Source organism: Notamacropus eugenii, chromosome 6 (assembly GCF_028372415.1).
Source record: "Notamacropus eugenii isolate mMacEug1 chromosome 6, mMacEug1.pri_v2, whole genome shotgun sequence".
NCBI classification, from domain to species: domain Eukaryota; kingdom Metazoa; phylum Chordata; class Mammalia; order Diprotodontia; family Macropodidae; genus Notamacropus; species Notamacropus eugenii.
In genome coordinates, this window is record NC_092877.1 from 322,535,852 (window position 1) to 322,558,172 (window position 22,321).

The 22,321-nt window shown below is 39.4% G+C and overlaps 1 protein-coding gene across 1 annotated transcript in view; it reads right to left on the reverse strand.

Annotated features, from left to right (window-relative positions):
* SCG2 (secretogranin II) overlaps positions 1–21,933 on the reverse strand; it is a 38,506-nt gene extending 16,573 nt beyond the window's left edge. The window contains exon 1 of the mRNA XM_072617956.1: positions 21,712–21,933. The gene's annotated coding sequence lies outside the window, so the exon portion shown is untranslated. The remainder of the gene's footprint in view (positions 1–21,711) is intronic.
* Between the last annotated feature and the right edge of the window lie 388 nt (positions 21,934–22,321).

Genomic DNA, 22,321 nt, shown 5'->3' on the forward strand with positions numbered 1-22,321 from the left:
CCAGATTCATCTTTTAATCATTGGAGTTTCTGTACACTTTGGTAAGGGGGAAGTAGAGGAGAGGGAGGACAGCAGCAAACTGAGATTATTCATTCAAAGTGGCATCACCATCAGTTAGATCTCTTCCTCAACAAAGTGCTCATGAGGCCCTAGAGCCTATCTGATGAGGCTCTCTGATATGGGAGAGGAGCATATTTATAGCAATGAAGACAGGCAGGTGAGCTCAATGCTGAGGGATCAGGAATCCAACCTCCCCCACAGGTCTGCAAATCTTGAGAATTCCCAAAGATCCTGGCAGTTTGGGTCCCAAGGCCAATGAGGAGATTGCTGAGGAAAAGTGGAGTCATTCAGGGGTCGTCTCTGAATGCTCTTTCCTGGAACAGACTCTCAAATCACCTGATTGTCAGCTTCTTACTTGGAATCAGTCTACAGCATGAGTCTTCTCAGTATAAGAAGTCAAAGGTAAAGAGTCAAGATGCTTGGTTTGTGCCCTAGCAGCAGAGGACCTCTTCAGCTTAGTCCAGTCTGTGGAAAGGAAATCTAGCTGTTCCTTACATTTGTTTCTGGTTTTTAATAAGCTGTATTGAGGCATTTTATTTTTATTACCGTCATTTTCATTTCTATATGAACCTTAACCTCCCAAAGTCTTCTCATAAAGAGGTTCAGAATACCAACCATCTCTTCATTTCCCACTAGTGCCATTGCCATCATCTCTCTACATATGTACACGGGCTCACGCAGACACAGACACACACACAGACACACACACACACACACACACACACACACACCAGGATAATATCATCACCAGGAAACTCATCATTAGGAAAGGTCATCACCTTTGCTACTCACATCTCATCAGAACCCTCAGTAGCCACTAGTCCTTTGATTGGAGGACTTGAGGGTGAAGGAAAAACCTCTTCCCAGAGCCTCTTTATAAAGAGTACTCAGAAGCCCAACCATTTCTTGATTTCCCATCAGCTCGTTCTTTGAATTCCACTCCATCATCACCATTTTCCTGTGCCAAGTACCTTTTACTCTCCCATTTTTTAATTTCCTTGTGTATATTGTCTCCCCCTCCACCTTTAGAGTGTAAGTTCCTTAGGAACAGAGACTCTCCTTTCTTATTTACACCCCTTCTGCTTTGCATAGTATGTGGTATATAGTAGCTGCTTAATAAATGGATATTGTATTACATTATATTGCATATATGGAGCTGGAGATGAGAAAAAGAACATACAAATGTGAAGATGTGGATTTGGGAGTCACCTTCTACCTGCCAAAGAAGGGAGTGTAAAGAGAAAATTAAAGTTAGTCAAAGATAGAGCCTTGTGTCCACCTATCTTAAGGAGTCTGAAAGAGTGAGAAACCAGGAAAGGAGAAAGGATTGGCTAGAGAGGTCAGAGGAGAGCTGAGACAGTGTATTGCCCCTGAAGACAAAGCACAAGAAATTACACAGTCAGCGATGGTGTTCAATAACATTAAAATCTTCAGAGAAGCCTAAGAAGGGGCGGGGGGGGGGGGACTTAGAAAATGTCAATGGATTTGATAATGGAGTAGTGAAGAAAGAAGCTGCATATCAAGGGACTGGGGATGCTGCTATTACTAAATACGTCTTTCTAAACATTAAATTCCTTATAATTAGAGAGCTGACAGTTATAGGCACTAGGCTGTTATCCTTATAAAGGTAGCAATAAGTGCTAACTGGTCGAAGAATTTACAACCATTGCAGAAGAACAACTATCTTGTATTGAAAAATAAATAGCTTTTTGCAGGCATCCATGACATGGCACTGGGCCAAGAATACTTCTAAATTTCAATGAGACAAGACAGAGTCCTGATTATTATACATGCCCCATCTAACAATAGTAACCAGTATAAACAGTAGGGCAGGAAGAAAATTAATAGAGGGTAAGAAGAAGGAAGTTTCTGTGTAATCTAAGGAATACTAAATGAAAATACAGGAAAATCAAGCATACTTACTGGAAATCATCAGGCATACTCCTAGGCCAGTCTTGGCAGTGAAACATAATGGGCTTTCTCCAGCAGAAGTCATATGTAACCCACTTAGAAGATTATGTGTTGGTCAGTTCTCTCAACACCAGTGTTACAAAGATTTCTGTGGTACTGTTTTTTGTCAAATTATTTTTTAATTGTTTTACTTATTTACATTAATACATATGTATTACATACAACTTATTCTTACATCACATTCCTTCCTAAATAAATTCCTTCTTCCCCCTTCCCCAGAAGACTTTACCTTGAACCAAAAATTGAAAAGAGAAATTTTTTTGTAAAACTCAGAAAAAATACTTAATAAATCCTGCCTCTCAGTTTTAAAATGAAGAAATCAGAGGTATCTATAGCCATATGGGAAAATGCTCTAAGTGGGAGGGGTGTGGGAAAACTGGGACTCCACTGTTAGTGGAGTTGTGAACTGATCCAACTATTCTGGAAAGCAATTTGGAATTATACCCAGTAGACTATAAAAACTGTAAATACCCTCTAATGTAGCAATATCTCTACTATATCTGTATCCCAAAGAGATTTTTTGAAAAACGGAAAAGGACCTATATGTAAAAAAATATCACAGCAGCTCTTTTTGTAATGGCAAAGAATTGGAAATTGAGGAAATACTTATCAACTGGGGAATGACTGAACAAGTTCTGGTATATGATTGTGATGGAATACTATTGTGCCATAATGAGCTGTGACAAGCAAGATGTATTCATAAAAACCTGGAAAGTTTCACGTGAACTGAGGCTGAGTGAAGTGAACAGAACTAGGAGAACATTGTAGATAGTAACAACAATGTTGTGTGATAGGCTTCGCTCTTCTCAGCAACGCAATGATCCAAGATAATTCCAAAAGACTCATGATGGAAAATACCATCCATCTCCAGAGAAAGAATTGATGGAGTTAGCACACAGATCAAAGGATACTTTTTTATTTTTTTTATTTTTCTTGAGTTTTTTTGTTTGTTTTCTTTCATGATATGACTAAATGGAAATGTTTTGCATGACTGCATATGTATGATGTATATCAAATTGTTTTCCTCCACAGGGTTAAAGAAGGAGGGAATTTGGAACTCAAAAAAATTTTAAATGAATGTAAAAAATTACTTTTTGTATGTAATTGGAAAATACATATATTTTAAAAACATAGATTCTGCCTCTGATGCTTACTACCTTTGTGACCTTTGGCAATTCATTTAAACTCTCTGGGCCTCAGTTTCTTCATTTAAAAAATGAGGGGACAGAGGGAGGACTAGATAATGTCTAAGATCTTTTCCAGCTCTAAAGCTATGATCACACAATCAACCATTCTATAATAATATTATTTCTTACTTTTTTTGGTTCTTTTCTGATATTTTCTTTTCTTTCTTGGTGTCCTTGGGTAGTTGTGCTACTATAATTAAAAATGCCTTTCTGAGCATTAAATTTCCCATAATTAGAGGGTATAAGTAGAGAGAGGAGGAACTAGCTGAAAGTTATGGGGACTAGATTATTATTCTTGTCCAGGTAGTAATAAGTGCTAACTAGTCAAAGAATCTGCAACCATTGAAAAAGAGCAGCCTCTTAGTCCCCAAGACCCACAACATATGCTTCGCCCTTGACTTCTCATTATCTCTCTCTCTCTCATACACACACACACACACACACACACACACACACACACACACACACACACACACACACACACACACACATCCAACACATTCTGCAGTCTATTAACACTGGCTTCCTTGCTTTTCCTCGTAAAAGAAACTGTATCTCTTGACTAAAGACATTTTCACTGGTTATCATCCCCCATTCCTGAAATGTTCTCCCTCCTCCTCCTCATCTCTGCCTCCTGGCTTCCTTCAAGTTTCAGCTGCAGAAAGCTTTTCCTGATCCCCTTTAACTCTAGTGATGTCTCTCTGTGGATTATCTCCAATTTATCCTGCATACAGCTTTTTGTAAATTGTTATTTGCTTGGAGTCTCCTCCATCAGACTGTGACCTCCTTGAGGGCAAAGATGGTCTGTTGCCTTTCTTTGCATCTCCAGTGCTTAGCACAGAGCTTGACACAAAGTAAGTGCTTCATCCATGTTGCTTGGCTGATTGAATGAGAGATAATGGAAGGAAGCCTAAATAGTATGAAATGAGTTATAGCAACTTGCAACTGCCCAAAAGAAGAGAAGAGGGAGTAAGAAATGACCGTGGAACATGGCTTACGGATGGAATAAACAAAAAATGGAGAAAAATGAAAAAAAGAAAAATGGAGAAGAAATGAGGCAAACAATCTGACCCACCGATGTGAGCATCATTTGAATATTTCCCAGAAGACTTTGCAGCTTATGTGACATTTCTGCCTACATAGTCTTCTAATCCTGAAGGAAAAATGGCAGATATTATCCCCATTTTGTAGATGAGGTTTAAAGAACTTTTACTAACAACTAAAACCAAGCAGTGGTGGAGCCAGGACCACAGTCAGTTCTGATTCCCCATCCAGTGTTCTTTCCATGTACCATGCTATATTGAAGTGGATGGGGCAGCACCCAGTTCATTTCAACAGACATTTATTAAGGACCTTCTATATGCAAGGCACTGTGCTAGAATCTGACAAAATAAACAAACTTACATAGAGGTCATGAAGGATGATATGGCAAAATATGTCCAGAAAGTTAGATGGGAGACTGAATGTGGAAAGTTTTAAATGCAAAGGGTCATGTTACATATTATACTCCCAGAGGGCTACCACCTTCCCCTCTACCCTACTGGGGCTATTAGAAACACAGAGCAGCATGGAATTCTGTTGTTGAATTTGTGAAAATAATTTCCAGTACCGTGTAAATTGCAGCCCCCTCTTCTGTCTCTGTTTGGTAAGATACATTCCTCTCCTAGTTCCTCTGCTTTTCTCCTCCCTACAACAAATGCAGTATGCTATGATTTAATTTTCAAATTAATTGAAATTCATTTTTCCCTGAACATTTGTCAACATCCCTTGTGATCAGTGGAGACAATGTGAGGTGTGGCTAAGCCAGGTTGTGTGATGGGAAATATCATATGGCAAATCCCCCTTCTAGCATTCAAGGACATGCTTGCAGCCAGGGCTTTCAGCCATCAGCAAAATGAAAAAACGGTAGAATGAATGCAGGGATTTGAATGCTCAGATTCATAGCCGTTTTCTGCTCCCATGTTTAGGCCACTGCTCCTATGATTAATGGTAACCTCTAGCTGCAAACTAAGACCAGTGGAAGACTCAGGTCCCTATGAAGATACAGAATCTAAAATAATTTTTTTTCTTTTTTGTGGGTTTTTTGTAGAGCATTTGCATTCTTTCATGTGTGAAAAGCTATGACCTATATTTTTGATACTTCTCAAATAGAATATGAGACCATCCTAGCACTATTCCCATTCAAAGGCTGGTGCAGCAAAAGGCTGTAATAGGATTTTTTTTAATGGGCTATTGGATTCAACTCTGTTTATGACTTTAGCTCCTGATTGGCCCTTCAATGAATAACTGGAAGCAAACTCTCTAGTTCCCTAAGTAAAATGGTGAAATTGGAAAAAACTGTTTCCATACATCTCTCACCCTCTTTCTGGAACCTTTTCCCACAAACCTGCCCTCTCCCATACTTCCCTCTTACTTCACTAACTCATCAAAATCTATTAGACCTATGCTCCACCTCCCTAGCACCCTGTTCTCTGCTACAATTAAACATCTGATATGTGTTAAGGTATTAATACTAATAATCCACCTTCCAAATAAGGTATTACTATCATCACTATGGAATTCTGAACCTTACCTAACTAATGCCAAGAATTTCAATCACAAGGCGGCAGGTTAGTGAAATGTTTCTATTGGGAGGGGAATAGCACAGAAAGGTTTGTCAGTCCCTCAGTTATTTCATGCCCATAGTTTGCTATGCTGCCTTTCCTAAAGGAAGCTTTATATAAAAATTCAAGAAACCATTGAACAGTGCTTAGATCAGCAAAAAGAACTTTCCCAGTGAGACTCAGAACTCATTTTACAGATGTGGAAACTGGAATTTAGAGATGTCAATTAAATTGACCAAAATCACACCTATACTCAGTGAGGGAACTAGGACTGGAACCTAGGTCTTCCAATTCATGGTGCATTGTTCATCCCAGGCTTTCAGTTGGGCCTCTTGCCCTCTACCCTTTTTAATTTAATTTTTCAATTACCAAGTATCTATTTTCTGTCCCTCCAACATTTTCCCCTATTTTCAAAAAAAGAGAGAGACAGAAACAAAATCCTTGTGACAAATATGCACAGTTAAGCAAAAGAAATTTCCCTGTTGGTTATAACCAAAAATATATGTCTCATTCTGCCTCTTCAGTCCATCACCTCTTAATGTGCTTCCTCTTTGGTCCTCTGAAATCAGGTTCTTTAAATGGCATTGATCAGACTTCTTAAGTCTTTCCAAGTAGTCTTCATAATGTTGTTAGTGTTAGATAAATTGCTCTCCTAGTTGTATTCACTCCACTCTGCCCCAGTTCATGCAAGTGTTTGCAGGTGTCTCTGAAATCATGACTTCTCATGGTATAATAGCATTCTGTTACATTGGTATGACTTATTTTGTTTAACCAATCTAAAGCTCCAGAGACTATTCACTAAATACAGAGGATTCAGTACACTTGACCCTGCTCATGCACCAGGGAAAAAATGTTTGTTCTTTATGTCTTCTCACTTTTTTCCCCATCAGGTGGTCATAGGACCCCAACAGTCTTCTTCCTCAGCTTCCCCACAGTGCTCCACCCACCCATAACAAAGTAGGCTGAAAGGCTGACAGCAGTTTAGCAGTGAATCTCTCTACCACTACTTTTGGAGTTTTGCTGTTGCCTAAGGTTGAGGCAGAACCAATGGTCATGTACTAGAGGCTAGAAGTGCATGGGAAAAGTTGGACTAAAACCAGCCAAGGAAGTTATTGCAGTCAGCTTTATCACCTTTGCCTCCCATCATGCTCTTTCTGAGTTTTAAACAAAGGAGTGGGAAAATGAGGGATGCCACACAGGCCAGCTAAGGGATTTGTCCTGCAGAAACTTCAGAATTGGACACACTGAGCAACTCCAGCCACTCTAATTGCATTAAGGCTTTGCTAATTGGTTGTTTGTGCCTTGTTTTCTTAACTGAAAAACCAGCAGCAGTTTTTGCTCTGCTTGCCTCTGGCAGACTCAGCTCCCTCCATTTATTAACTCCTCAGTCTCCAGAGATGGGATATCTTCCTTTTGGCAGAAATCACTTTGCATGGGGCCACTCAACTTTCTATAAATGTCGAATAGTGGAGGCAGGATTCATTAGCACATTCCATGGTAGTTGCAGTTCTCCTCTGACTGGTAGCTGAAAACTAGCTGGTGATGAGGGGAAATGAGCAGGATTACCTTCCCCTCCAGGCTTTGCACAGGCCCCTAGACCAGAAGAGGGTTCATGGACCTCTCCAGGAGAAAGAAACTTCTGGGGAAACAGTATTCACAGTTCATGTATCACTATATGAACTCCAAGTTCAATTCCAGTCAACAAATCCTTATTAAGCATCTATGATTTGCAAGGAAACTCACTACGACTTCACGTTTTAGGTCGGTTATTAGTCTGCATTGGTGAGGGGGGGGGATGGGTCTAATGTCAATGAATTCACAGATCCAGTCGATGGGGTGGGAGTAGAAAGAAATGTGGTGCAATGCAGTGGGTTGAGGGCTGAACTTAGAAGTCAGAAGACCCAGGTTCAAGTCCTGACTCTGAGAGATGTTGTCCATTGGCTCCTAGTCTAGTCGCTTGACTTCAGCTCTCTCAGACTGCAAGGTATAGATAAGTTGTTGAATGAATGGAAACTCTCCATGCCATGTTCCTTATGAAATCAGTGTACAATGAAAAGAGCACTAAATTTGGGGGCAGAGGACCTAGACTCAAATATTGTCTCTATCACCTAGCCCCTTGATGGTCTTAGTTAACCTCTCTGTATCTCAGTTTCCTCATCTGTAAAGTGGCTCGATCTTTAAGGTCTCTTCCAACTCTAAATTTCTGACCCCAAACTACAGGTCTGCTCCTTATCTCTATTCCCCTTAAAAAGGCACAAGATACGGAGCTAGTCACTAAGGCCACAGACAGAAACTAAGCAATCCCTGCCCTAAGGGCAGCTTCTCTTCTTCTGAGGGAATATAACAGTTACCCTGATAAGTAAATGCAAGGAAAAATGGCGGGGGTGCAGGAAGAGGTACCAAGACCTGGAGGAATCATCTTTGAAGAGGAGGTAGCCCCTGAATTATACCCAAAAGGAAAGCCAAGATTCTAAGAGGCCAAGGTGAGATTATATTCTAATTATAATCATTATATTATATTATTATTATATTATAGAATATATATATATATATATATATATATATATATATTCTGGATTTGGGAGATTCAATGCCAATTTCACCTAGCTATCAGTCTAGTTGGACCAATATAGATGCAGGAGGGAGCAGCATCCTATCCTGCGAGGGATATGGCAATGTGATTGGTTAAGACCTTGCTTTTAGAACTCATCTGAAAGAAAGCATTTCATGTTGTGGGTAGCCAAGAAGGCTAAGGTGATTCCATTTTGTCTGTAGTTCTATCTTACCCCTGATCCTGTTTGTATTGCAACTTCCATCCTATCTTTGAGCTTCCTTCATATTTGAGTTTCTTTTGGCTGCCTCCCAAACTTCTCCAGTTAGAAAGGGGGGTGGGGGAGAGAGACAGGCAGACAGACAGATGGACAGACTTTATTTTTGATCACTTTGAAAGTTTTGCAGAAAAGATTTCATTCTTTACACCCTCTTCCTTTAGCTGACCAGGCCAGAGGAAAAGGGCAGGTTGAATTTACCAAGATGAAAAACACAGACAATACTTCAAGATAACCACACAGAAGCACTTGCTGGCAATGTCTTTCTGATTAATCCTGAGAAACCAGTTTCTAACCCAGAACCAAATTAAACCAGGCAGACCATCTGATTGATTTAATGGGAGGGAGGAGAAATTGCCATTTGTGGATCAGGCATGATCAATCCCCACCTGCCCAAGTACAAATACTCACCAGATTCTCAGAACCAATGTGTGAGGGCTATCCCAAGTGGAGGTACCCAAGCCTTTCCCAGGTCATGACATCTGGAATTTCATGGGTCCATCAGTCTGGAAATCCCACCACTGCTACCATTTACTGTGGGTAAAATTGTCAGTGCCAGAAGAATCTAGACCCAGAACCCAAAACCAAACCCAAAATTTGGGAACCAATGAGGGTTTATTAAGTTTGTCAACAAAGGAACCCCACCCACACAGGCAGAGACTCCCTGAAGGAACAAAAGACCAAAGTTTATATAGGCTTCAATTTAGCCAGGAGGTAAATTGGGTATAGGGTACCTCAGGACTGGACAGCACTTGTTGCTGAAAGTTTACAGGGTAGGAATTGGGAATGTCATATCCTTTTATTGGACAGGACCTATTGCTTAGACTAATAACAGAAAAGGCTCTTCTTTGGTGACCTCTCTCTCATAACACTTCCCACCACCACCAATTTTTCTTACCTAGCCTTAATCACTGAATGGGTGTTGCCTCACACAAACTGAGATCTGGGAAACAGCTTAGTCAAGGTGTCTCACTGCATTTGAGACCATCTCCAGATCTCCTGATCTATATCTTGCCACTGGATCCAGATGGCTTGGGAAGAGAGAATGAGTCTGGTGACTTTGCACATCCTGCCTCACTTAAATCTAATTCACTTGGAATCATGACATCACCTTCCTGATGTCATGTTTCTCTTCGAGAATGAAGGTCAAGCTTATAACTTATAAGTCCACCCTAATAGATAGACCTGTCCTTGCTGTTTCAGTAGTAAGGAAGGTTGCAGACAGAGCAGGAGTTACAATACAAATAGGGTAACATAGAGGAAACACAGACAAAATGGAGTTGCTTTAGCTTTTTCAGCTACCTACAGTACTTTCTTAGTTTGGGTCCAACTCAACCAGGAAGCTGTCCCTGATTTTATGACCATTGTCATTTATGACTAGTGGTATTTTAGAAAAACTAAAATTCAGTAATGATCATTTTAGCTGTAAGCAAGAGCATCAACACCCAAGCCTTATGTCTTAATCACAGGATGTTTGAGCGTCACTGTTTCTAGCATATCTCTCCTTGAAATGCGTCATAAAGGCTAAATATACCACCTTCTGCATTGTGTTAGAGGCTCCTTCACTGGCCTCTGACACAAGGAAGCCCAATTAGGAGCACAGCATCAGGCACCTCTGACCTCAGTTAGTGGGAGGCTGGGCACCTGACACTCTTGATTCTATTTCCAGACTCGAAGATAAGCCCAGGGGGTGATGCATCCAAACACGTAACCTGGTATTTCCTAATTGGCAGCCAGGAAGCATTGCCTCGAATGCTGGCTCCATCAGCTATCTCCAGATCCAATTAAGTAGCTTACCTCTCCCAGAAGACCACTCCATACTTGCCATCCCCCTCTAGTTAGCTGGACAAAAGCCCAGCACCTGGAAAGAACAATTCTTTTCTATCAACTAACAAGTATTTATTGAATCCCTACTATGTGTTCAGTACTGTAATAGGAACCACAGTATATATCCAAGTATATGACACAGTTCCTGCAAGCAAGTGACAAAACTGAGAAACAGTTTAGCATAGGGAATAGGGCTCTAGACCTGGAATCAAGATGACAATTCAAATCCTACCTCTGACATTTATGTGACCTTGGGCATTTCGTTTGTCCATCTGTAAAATGGAGGAGGGGGTGAACAGAGTTTGGAGTCTTTGACCTCTAAGGTTCCTTTCCTATGATAATGTACAGGATACAATAGCAACAAATACAAGACAGAAGTTCTGAACTATATATATCAGTCTTTAAGTACTATTATGACCTGTAAATCACTTTTTTTTGTTGGGGGTCTCATTTTAAAATGAGGAAGTTGGACTAAGTGAGCTTGAAGGTCCTTTTCCAACTCAAATCTGATCATCCTAAGAGGGGGGAGGCACGGCTCTTCTCCTATGGATGGTGAAAGGAACACTAGCCTTTACCCATCATTCTCCTCACCTAGAGGCTACTGAGAACTGAGCCATTTACTTCTTGAATTTGCCCTGAACTTCCATAGCACTATCCTTAGTTAAAAACATTTTCTACATGGAATAAGAGTTGAGGAGTGAAGATGCTGACAATACCTAAACAAAATGATTGAACCCAATGAGTTTCCCTTGGGAGAAGTCACATGGTAGAGCAGATAAAGTACTGGACCTTGAATCAAGAAACCTTCTGTTTGAATCCTACCTCTTTTTGCCCTCTCAGTTTCCTCATCTGTAAAGGGAAGGGATTAAGCCCAGATGACCTCAAAGATTCCTTCCAAGTTGAAATTTGTGAGCCATAAAGATGGAGAAGGTGAGGATATCATAGAGAAAAGGAAGGGGGAAAGGTAGTTGACAGAGCTAAGCAAATATTTTCCTAAGTCAGAAAAGTCTTTCTACATGCTCTTTGGCCTAAAGGATAGGCAAAAGATTAAGTGATGATGATTAGGGACACTATGAAATCTGCTTCCTTGGAAATCTTTCAGAACCATTGGAGACATCCTTGTCTGTTCAGTGGGGGAGGAAACATGATGAGATGGAACAAACACTGATAAAAAGATTATGGTGACTTCAGTTCAAGTCTCAGTTCTTATTCTTCCTGGCTGGGAAACCTTAAACCAATCACTTCTACTCCCTGAATATCAGTTTCTTTATAGGTAAAATGAGGGATATGTGCCTTCTATGATCATTAAAGCCCCTTTCCAACTTTAAATTCTGTGATCCTATGGTTATTGGAGTTCAGAGAATGAGCCGGAATGATCAGGAAGAAGATAGTATGGAAGGCAGAATAGGATTTGGGGAGGAAAGTAGCACAGTACATGGGGAAAACTGCAGGAGAATCACCTCAGTGGAGTGTTTACAAGGTAAATGCTTTGTGAACAAGATAGAATTTTAGGAGCATTGGGAAACAAGTCTAGAAAAGTAGTACTGGATATCACATTGCATGCCATCTTGGGGAGGGAGGGAGAGAAAATTCAAAACTTATGGAAATGAATGTTGAAAACTGAAAATAAATAAGTTAAATAGTAAAAAAAAAAAAAAAAGAAAAATGGTGCTAGGATGCAGGAAAACTTGAGAACTGGACACAAGTTTAGATTTATGTTGTGATAGGGAACAGGTGGACTAAAGATGCAGAATGAAACAATTTTTTTGACACAGTGAGAGAGAGAGAATTTGTTTTGTTTGACTGTACATGTTTGTGATCACAGTTGTGTTTTTCTTTTATGACTTTTTTTGAGGGGGAGGGGAAGTAGTAGGGAGAGAATTCGTTCTGTTTGACTGCATACATTCGTTTGGAAGGTTTTTGTTTTTCTTTTGAGGCAGGTAGAAGAGAAAGAGAAACTGGCAACAGAGCTGTTGAAAAATTTTTAAAAAGAAAATAGGTTATTAAAATATATTTTAATGACTAGGACTCCCTCTCCCACCCAGGCTGAAAGTACAAGGGCTGCTTCCATTGCATGATGGCCTGATGCCATGACCAAGGATTAAGGAGCTCTGACTTGCTCCATTTCTAGCTTGGGCCAGTTCACCCCTCCTTAGAAAACCAGGACCTCACCATATTAATGACTAAATCAATTCCCATCCAATCAGCATTATTATTACTATTGCCTTTGAAACCTTTCTGTAACAGCAAGGTGATTTTATAATGGAAATTCCCAACATGCTCAAAAGCTATCCTATATCTGGTGTGAGGCTACAGCTTCCACTTCCCAAGGCTTCCAGGTCTAAGATAAAGACATTTGGTTAAGCTTTGATTAAACGGCCATTTGCTATAATGTCAACTCAGTGCCACTACCTTACTGCCTATAATGAAAAAGTGACTATCATATTCTCATGAATTTTTATTATTTTTATTATTTATCCTGATTACACAAAGGCCAGTGATGGTGCCCAAATAGAACTCCTAGTCCTCTCTTAATATAAATTTTGATATTCTGAAGCGCTACCTTCAACTGACTTGCTCTTTTTGCCTAGAGTCTGCATTTTTCCAACCAGCCATTAGCCAACCAAAGCTACCCTGACCACCACCACCAATCAGACAATATTGCTTAATTAAGGATATTTGTCTACAAGCTTTAAGTAAGCTTTTCTAATTGCAGCCATTTCACATCACTGCTGTTCCAGTTGATAAGTTATTTAAACACCATGAATAATGCAAAATCAGGTTTTGAATTGTTAATTGGAATGATGCTAAAAGCGGTTCACAACTCTTTGACAATTAGATTGCAATGGGTATTTCCAAAACACTCTGAGATTCTTTCCCTGCATTCCTGGTCTCAGAACAAAATTGGGATTTCCATTCAGTTCCCAGGGATGAAAATCCAAGTCCCTGAATAAATCTTTTCCAGTCCTGATCTGTTTTTTCCATCTGAGGAGGAGGTTTAGGACTTTCAGTGATGAAAAAGGGACTGCATCTATCACTCTTCAGGTCAGTCTTTGAGGGAGGAATTGCTTAACACTCCCTCAAGGCTTGATTTGCAGTCCCCTAGCTCAGGATGCATCGTAGCGGCCTTCTCTGCCAGAATTTGTAAAATTAAAAGATTAATGCCACATTACTTTTTGGAGGAGAGCTGGCAATGAGGAGGAATTTAGAAAATATACCCATTGGAGACAACATGGTGAAATGCAAAAACTGCTAGACTTGGACTTACCAGAAGACAGTAAAATTCGCATTTACTGCCTATGGAACACTGATCAAGTCATCTGACCTCTCTAGGACTCAGTTTTCTTATCTGTACAATGAGGTAGTTGAACTAAATTAGGTATTTTAGACATTCAGATCTTATCTGCTCCTTCTCTTAAGATGTTGTCTATTCTATCGAAATGCTCCAGACCATATCTTCTTACTTGGAGGAATCCTAAGTCTTCATCAGTCTCAAATATCTCACCCCAGTTCCAGTTTAATATCTCCAACTTGCTACAAGACATTATCACCAGGATGTCCCATGATCATATCAAATTTGATCTATATAAAATTAAATGAAGTACCTTCCTCTTGAGACAAACATTCCTTTCCAACTTTTCTGTCTCCATCATTGAAATCACTCCCAAGATCATTCTCCCAGTCTTGAAATCTTTAAGGCATCTTAGATTCCTATTTTCCCCTTACCCATCACTCTCTCCAATCCAATCAATCACTAAGTCTAATTTATTATTATTTAGAAATATCTCATGGATTCATACCCTCCTTTCCATTCATACTCCATACCACCACCATAAAATAGATCGGGCTTTCATCTCAAGTCTAAAATATCTTAATTATCTTCAATTAGCTGATATTCTTATAGGTTATTTTTCTATCTACATTTTCTTCAGCATTCCAGTGCCACTGACACATTAATTTTCCTAAAACATTATCTTAATCATTCCTTCTTTCATTTTTTCAATGAGTATCATGCCTCAGCTTGGTAATAATAAGCACTGGCTCTGGTATAAGAGGGTTTGGGTTCAGACTCCTGGTTATTAAGTCACTTAACTTGCCTAGGATTTAGTTTCATCATCTGTAAAATGAAGGGACTGAGGTAGATGGCCTCCAAAGTCCCTTCCTTCTCTAAATCAAGAGTACTTTAAGGTGTATAGATTGCTTTCCTTCTGTAACCACTTGAGATAAAATAATTTCATTATTATACTCATTGTACAGATGGAGAGACTGAGCTCCAAAGGATTAAATGACTTGCCATGGATCAGAACTATTCAAATTTATCCAGATTTCCATTAAGAGCTGATGGTCATCATACTAGTATCATCTCTTTACTGATGAGTATTAAATTCATAAACTGGCTTATGGTTCTTTTCAGGAATATAAAACTATAGATCAGTAGTAATAAAAGATATTTTAGGGATCATTTATTTTTTCCAACTGTCTCATTTTACAGTTCAGGAACTTAATCCCCCAAAATGAAGTGGTTTGCTTAAAGTCATACAGGTGATAAATATTAGAACCAAGATTCTCAGGAAAAATAGTCCCCATCGAGGGGTGGAGCCAAGAGGGCAGACTAGAAAGGTGGACCTGTAGAAGCTCCTCCCCTATGGTCCATAAAATACCAGTAAAAATGACTCTAAACAAATTCTAGAGCAGCATAAGCCACAAAATGACAGAGTGAAAGAGATTTCCAGCCCACAACAGCCTGAAATGTTGACAGAAAAGGTCTATGGCACCAGGCATGGAGTGGAGCACAGCCCAGCATGCACTGGGACCCACAACAGGCTTCAGGGCTCCAGCAGCAGCACCAGTTCCCGGAATGTTCAACCCACAAATGCCAAAGATAGCTTCAAAGGTCAGTGAGAAAAGTCTTTCACTCAGGTGAGAAGGGAACATGGTCTGGAATCCCCAGCAGCAGCCACTGCAGTGGCAGCATCCATTGTTAGAGCCCTTTGCCTAAAGGCCCTGGGGGAATTGAGCTGCTGATCTAGATATCATCCCTGAGTGGCTCTCATCCCTGATTGGCTCTCCTGGGTTGAGGAAGAGTGCTGGCAGTGGAGCTGGTGGAAGCTCTGGAGAGAGAATTCTACTCACAGATTCTGGGCAGAACAGAGTGCCTGTGGTTGCTCCTAGACCAGAGTACAGGACAGGAGAAGAGTAAACTCCTCTCCCTTAACTGTGCCACCTTGGAGGAACTGAGAACTTACAGGCCCCCAGAGTATATCCTCCTCTTGACAAAGAACTCAAAAGTCAAATAACTGGCTGGGAAAATGTCCAAAAAAAGGGGGAAAAATAAGACTATAGAAGGTTACTTTCTTGGTGAACAGGTATTTTCTTCCATCCTTTTGGATAAGGAAGAACAATACTTACCATCAGAGGAAGACATAAAAGTCAAGGCTTCTGCATCCAAAACCTCCAAAATAAATATGCAATGGTCTCAGGCCATGGAAGAGCTCAAAAAGGATTTTGAAAATCAAATAAGAGAGGTGGGGGGAAAATTGGGAAGAGAAATGAGAGAGATACAAGAAAATCATGAAAAGCAAGTCAATGACCTGCTAAAGGAGACCCAAAAAAATGCTGAAGAAAATAACACCTTGGAAAATAGGCTAACTCAATTGGCAAAAGAGGTCCAAAAAGCCAATGAGGAGAAGAATGCTTTAAAAATCAGAATTAACCAAATGGAAAAGGAGGTTCAAAAGCTCACTAAAGAAAATAGTTCTTTCAAAATTAGAATGGAGCAGATGGAAGCTAATGACTTTGCGAGAAACCAAGAAATCACAAAACAAAATCAAAAGAATGAAAAAATTGAAGACAATGTGAAATATCTCATTGGAAAAACAACTGACCTGGAAAATAGATCCAAGAGAGACAATTTAAAAATTATGGGGCTACCTGAAAGCCATGATCAAAAAAAGAGCCTAGGCATCATCTTTCATGAAATTATCAAGGAAAACTGCCCTGATAGTCTAGAACCAGAAGGCAAAATAAATACTGAAAGAATCCACTGACTACCTCCTGAAAGAGATGAGAAAAGAGAAATTCCTAGGAATATTGTAGCCAAATTCCAGAGTTACCAGGTCAATGAGAAAATATTACAAGCAGCTAGAAAGAAACAATTTGAGTATTGTGAAAATACAATAAGGATAACACAAGATCTAGCAGCTTCTACATTAAGGGATTGAAGGGCTTGGAATATAATATCCCAGAAGTCAAAGGAACTAGGATTAAAACCAAGAATCATCTACCCAGCAAAACTGAGCATAGTATATCATGGGAAAAAAATGGTCATTCAATGAAATAGAGGAATTTCAGGTATTCTTGATGAAAAGACCAGAGCTAAATAGAAAATTTTGACTTTCAAACACAAGAATGAAGAGAAGCATGAAAAGGTAAACAGGAAAGAGAGATCATGAGAGACTTACTAAAGTTGAACTGTTTACATTCCTACATGGAAAGATAATATTTATAACTCTTTAAACTTTTCTCAGTATTTGGGTAGTTGGAGGGATTATACACACACATATATATAGACAGAGGGCACAAGGTGAGTTGAAAAGGAAGGGATGATATCTAAAAAAATAAAATTAAGGGGTGAGAGAGGAATATATTGGGAAGAGAAAGGGAGAAATGGAATGGGACAAATTATCTCTCATAAAAGAGGCAAGAAAAAGCTTTTTCAATGGGAGAGAAAAGGGGGGGAGGTAAAGGGGGGGAAATGAAGCTCACTCTCATCATATTTGGTTTAAGGAGGGAATAACATGCTCACTCAATTTGCTATGAAAATCTATTTTACACTACAGGAAAGTAGGGTACAAGCAGATAAGTGGGGTGGGGGAGATGATAGAAGGGAGGGTAAATGGGAGGAGGGAATAATTAGAAGTAAACACTTTTGAGAAGGGACAAGGACAAAAGAGAGAATAGAATAAATGGGGGGCAGGATAGGATGGAGGGAAATATAGTTAGTCTTACACAACATGACTATTATGGAAGTCTTTTGCAAAACTCCCCATATATAACCTATATTGAATTGCTTGCCTTCTCAGTGGGGATAGGTGGGGAGGGAGGAAGGGAGAGAAGTTGGAACTCAAAGTTTTAGGAACAAATGTCGAGAATTGCTTTTGCATGTAACTTGGAAATAAGAAATACAGGTATTGGGGTATCAAATTCTATCTTGCCCTACAAGAAAAGAGAGAAGACGGGGATAAGGGAAAGGGGGGGTCTGATAGAAAGGAGGGAAGTTTGGGGGAAGGGGTGATCAGAATGCACAGCATTTTGGGGTAGGAGGAGGGGAGAGATCAGGAGAAAATTTGGAACTCAAAATTCTGTGGAAATGAATGTTGAAAACTAAAAAATAAATAAGAAAGAAAAAAGAAAAATGGTCCCCATCAAATTCAGTGCTCTTTTCTATTTGCTTTTACTCACCAATGATCACTACAATGACATCCAAAGAAAACACAAGATTAATAAATTATCCTTTGAATAAGTCAGCTCTTAAAACATTCAATGAAAAAATATTCATCATGTGCATCAGAAAAGAGATTGTTCCTTCTTAATTCAGACCATACTGAATTTGTTAAGTTCCTATCACAAACCTCTTTGAAGTCAATCCAATGTTAAGCTAAGAATGCAAACAAAGAACATCATCATTTACCATTCAGTCAAAGAAAACTTGTCTCTGCAATTAGACATTCCTTGGTTGGGTTGGAGCCGAATTAACATACCTAGAGATTGAGTAAAGCTAAATTTATTTCTGTTCCTTTTGCAACTGGAGAAATGAAAAAGTTAACAACTACAAATTACTCACATGGCACTTTCTCAGTTCTAAAACTTCCAACAGATTAACAGTGCCTAAATCATCCCATTTGTGAGGGAACAATTGAAAATAGTTCCTTTGCCCCTTAAGAAATACCACACTGAATGAGATTGTTTTTCAACAGTCAAAATGTACCTAATCCATATCATTCCTTCCTAGAAAATACTCCTTAACTGGCTAGATTTCCACTCTTTGCTACTCAGAAGAGGATTTTTAGAAGACCCAGAGAGATACATGAAAAGCACTAGACTAGATGTAGTGGAAGAGGGAATATTTATAAGGGGTTTTGAATGTTCTAAGTGCTATTCGTTATAATGCTTAGCAATGACGCACTACATTACATCTAAGGCTGTTAAGTATTCTCCAAACATTATTTCATTAATGCACCAAACATTCCAGGCTGCTGAGTAGCAAATATTATTGTCAGTCCCACTTCAAACATGTGACAACTATAGCTCTAAGGAGTATTTTGAATGACGCACCTGGGGGACAGATGCCTTGGGCCCAGGACTGGTGGGAGGAGGGGAAGAGCTGATGACAAAATAAGGTTCAAAGTCAGAGGCAATCAATATCCTGATTTAAGTGGAATAGGATTACAAACCATAATCTTTCATGGCCTATCTATTCCATGAGTTCCTATACTATTTGAATGGCTTAGGAAATGACAAATAAAGGATTCTTCTGGGGTAAGGTCAAACTCCAAATCCCTCAACTCAAAATCTCCTTTTTGCTGTTTTAACCTTAAGATACCACCTAAAATATATGTGAAATCTAATAGGAAGAGATTAGAAGTAGTAAAGGCTAATGCAAAATGGTGACTAACAGATCTGACCAATAAAGTAGGGTTTTCTAAGCAACATGTCCATAAGGCTTATATAGCTTATTACACTGGATCTCTTAACCAAAATTCAAAGATGCTGAATGAGTCTTTCCTACGCACAAATTCTATAAGTGAAGGGAGATGATATAGAAGTAAGAAGGAATGCATAATAATTTGTTATGATGTTTGCACATTGAAATATGGTTTTTTAAACATATATTTATAAGGGAAGTTGTGTTTGCTATATTAAGGTCTAATATGAAGTTTAAATGGAAAAACAGATGGCTAAAGCACTCATAAAATTCAGAATTTACAGTGCAAGGTGAAGACATATAAAAATAACTAGAATGTAAGGTAGATAGGGCTTAGATCTTTAAGAGAGCTGTAGAAAAAATGTATTCGAGTTGAGAGGATGGAAGGATCACATCTGACTATGGATAGGGAAGGGATATGCAAAGATTCTTGAAGAAAGTGAGATGAGATGCAAAAAAGAGGGGGGAGAATTTTGAGAGAAAAGAACAGCATGAGTAAAGGAGACTATATATAGTCCAAATGCTTGGAGAGTCAGGTAGTATAGGAGAAAAGTGAGAGATGAGTCTGGAAAGGTAAGTTAGAACCAAAGCCTTGTAGGCTTTGAATGTCAGGTGAAGAGCCCAGATTCAATTTGGCAGCCAACAGAAATCCATTGAATATGGGCCCAGATATTCAAGAAGAAGCAGGAGAAGGAGAATGAAAAATGATTTGCTAAAGATGATGAAGTAAAAGTAGCCGGGAGGAAGGGGTAGGCAACAGGAAGATAGGAAAATGCATAGAATGGCCACTGAGGAAAAGTCAACAGGGAATTAAACTAAAAATGAAATAAAAATTCTTAGATATCTCTCTTGTTGCCTCTTTATCCCTCTTCCTCACTTCTTGAATTTCCCCTTTTTCTCCTCTCCCTCTTTTGTTTCTCCCTACATGTTAGACCTGCAATTGACACCCCTGGGAAGAGCCAGGCAGGACAAGCTTAGGCAAGGTTTGAAATCATACCCTTTATAGTCTGCAGAAGGCTTTGTTACAGAAGGTTTATTTGCTAAACATGTGACTTGACAGATCACAAAATAAATACCTATTAAATAGAAATTATCAGGCATGGAAATAGGCACATTTGTCAAAACTAATATTTAAAAATGTATCTTCATGAGCTCCAGACAGTTCTCTGCCTGCCTCCTTGCCCCTATGTCTTGCTTCACCCAGTGCCAAACAGGCTAACTAAACCTACACAGAGAGATGCTGATATTGAAAGACTGCACATCCCATTTATCCCATGATTTGGGACACATTCCTCCTCTTTATACAGGTTTTATAGAGATGGGCTCAGAAGACCTCAGCTGGGATAAATTACTTGTATGACCCAGAGCAGATTCAATGCTGTCCTCTCGGGGCTCTCAGTTCCTTCCCTGCCAGGACATTGTGTGCAGCTGGTTCTTTATAACTGTGACTGTTGTCAGAGCTTGGCTCTGTCCTTTGTGGTCATTGCTCCTCTCAAATTCCTCTTTTTATTTTTTCATATGTGGTAATAGTGGCTGACATTTATATGATGTTTTGAGGTTCACCAAGAGCTTTCCATATATTATCTCATTTGAGCCTTGCAATACCCCAGTGAAGTAGATTTTTGTATTGATAATGCATTTTTGCTTATTGTTAACATAATTTTGTTTCTTAAGAAAGATCTTCCCCACCCATTAATGGGCCTGACCATTGAGGGGAGTTTAATTAAAGAAGATTTGTAGGAGGGCTGGCACCTTTTGTTAATTTTCTAATGAGACACTGGTACTCAAGAGTTGTGATTCCCTCTGGCTCTGAAAAATGTATATATATTCTGATTTGAGCTTTTACTTTGGGGTTTATTCATTGGAAATATTTGTTTGACTGGATAAGACTCTGGGCAGCTGCTAAGGAGTCCCTCAGTTTTGAAAACCCAGATATTGATGCTTCTCTCTCTGATAACTATGTATGTATATAATGGTCAGACAGCTGGATTTGTCTGTTGATCTGTGATGTATGTATTGCTTATGGTCAGAGGGTTAGAAGCCCCATCTGTTGGGCTTGTATTTTATCTATTGCTATATGTGATTAAAGAAGATTGTTGATCCCTCAAAAGTTGCTTTGCTTTTAGAAAAACAACCTGTGCTAGCAGGCCATCCTGTATCTGTCAGGGTGTTTGCTGCTGTAGCGCTCTAGTTACTCACACTGCAAAGCCATCCATAAAATTATTATATGAAATTTTCAAATTATCTAGTACTTTTATGAAGTGAAAATTATATGCCAGGCACTTTGCTACACAGTGGGGGAATTTAAAGACCAAAATTAAAATAGCTCCTGCGCTCCAGGAGCTTACAACCTATCATGGGTATGAGTGTGTGTATATGCATGTATGTATGTGTGAATATGTGTATGTGTGTATGTATATATGTCTATGTGTACACACCTGTGAATATAAAACACATACATGTCATATGTATATATGCTTGTGTGCCCATATGTGTATATATGTATGTATATATAGTAAGAAAGCACTCACATGGTGGTCAGAAGAAGCAGTATTAGGGTGCTCTCAGGGTCTCTCTGAAGAACTTTAGTATCAATTGTGATGGGAGATACTGGTACAGAACTGTCTACTATGGCGTGCTCACATTAAAGAAGGTGCTATATAATCCATGAGCAAAGGAGAAATTCAAGCTGTTTATATCCAGAGACATTTCCATTCCAAATGCTCTAATGGCCTACTTGTATCTGACCTGTGAGAGAGCCTTCTGAACTCGTGCTGGACTGATCAGTCACAGATGAACACAGTGTACCCTGACCTCAACATTGTGATGTCATCAGTTCTGTTCAAAAATGAAGAATGAACATCATAAAGTAATTGCAGGAGGAATTTGTAGCTGGGGGAATAGGGAAAGGCTTTATGTAGGAGGTGGAATTGAAGCCAGCCTTTGCAAAGGAGCTTGGAGTCTGAGAAGTGGAGGTGAAACTGCCTTCCAAGTTGGGGTGGGTCTAGGGAGAGGCAGCCTAGCAAAGGATCAGAACTTGGAAATGCATGTGGGATAAAAAGAACAGCCAGTCAGCAAGTTTGGTAGTAGTAGCAAAAACATGAAGGGAAATAACATATAATAAGCCTAAAATGGAAAGTT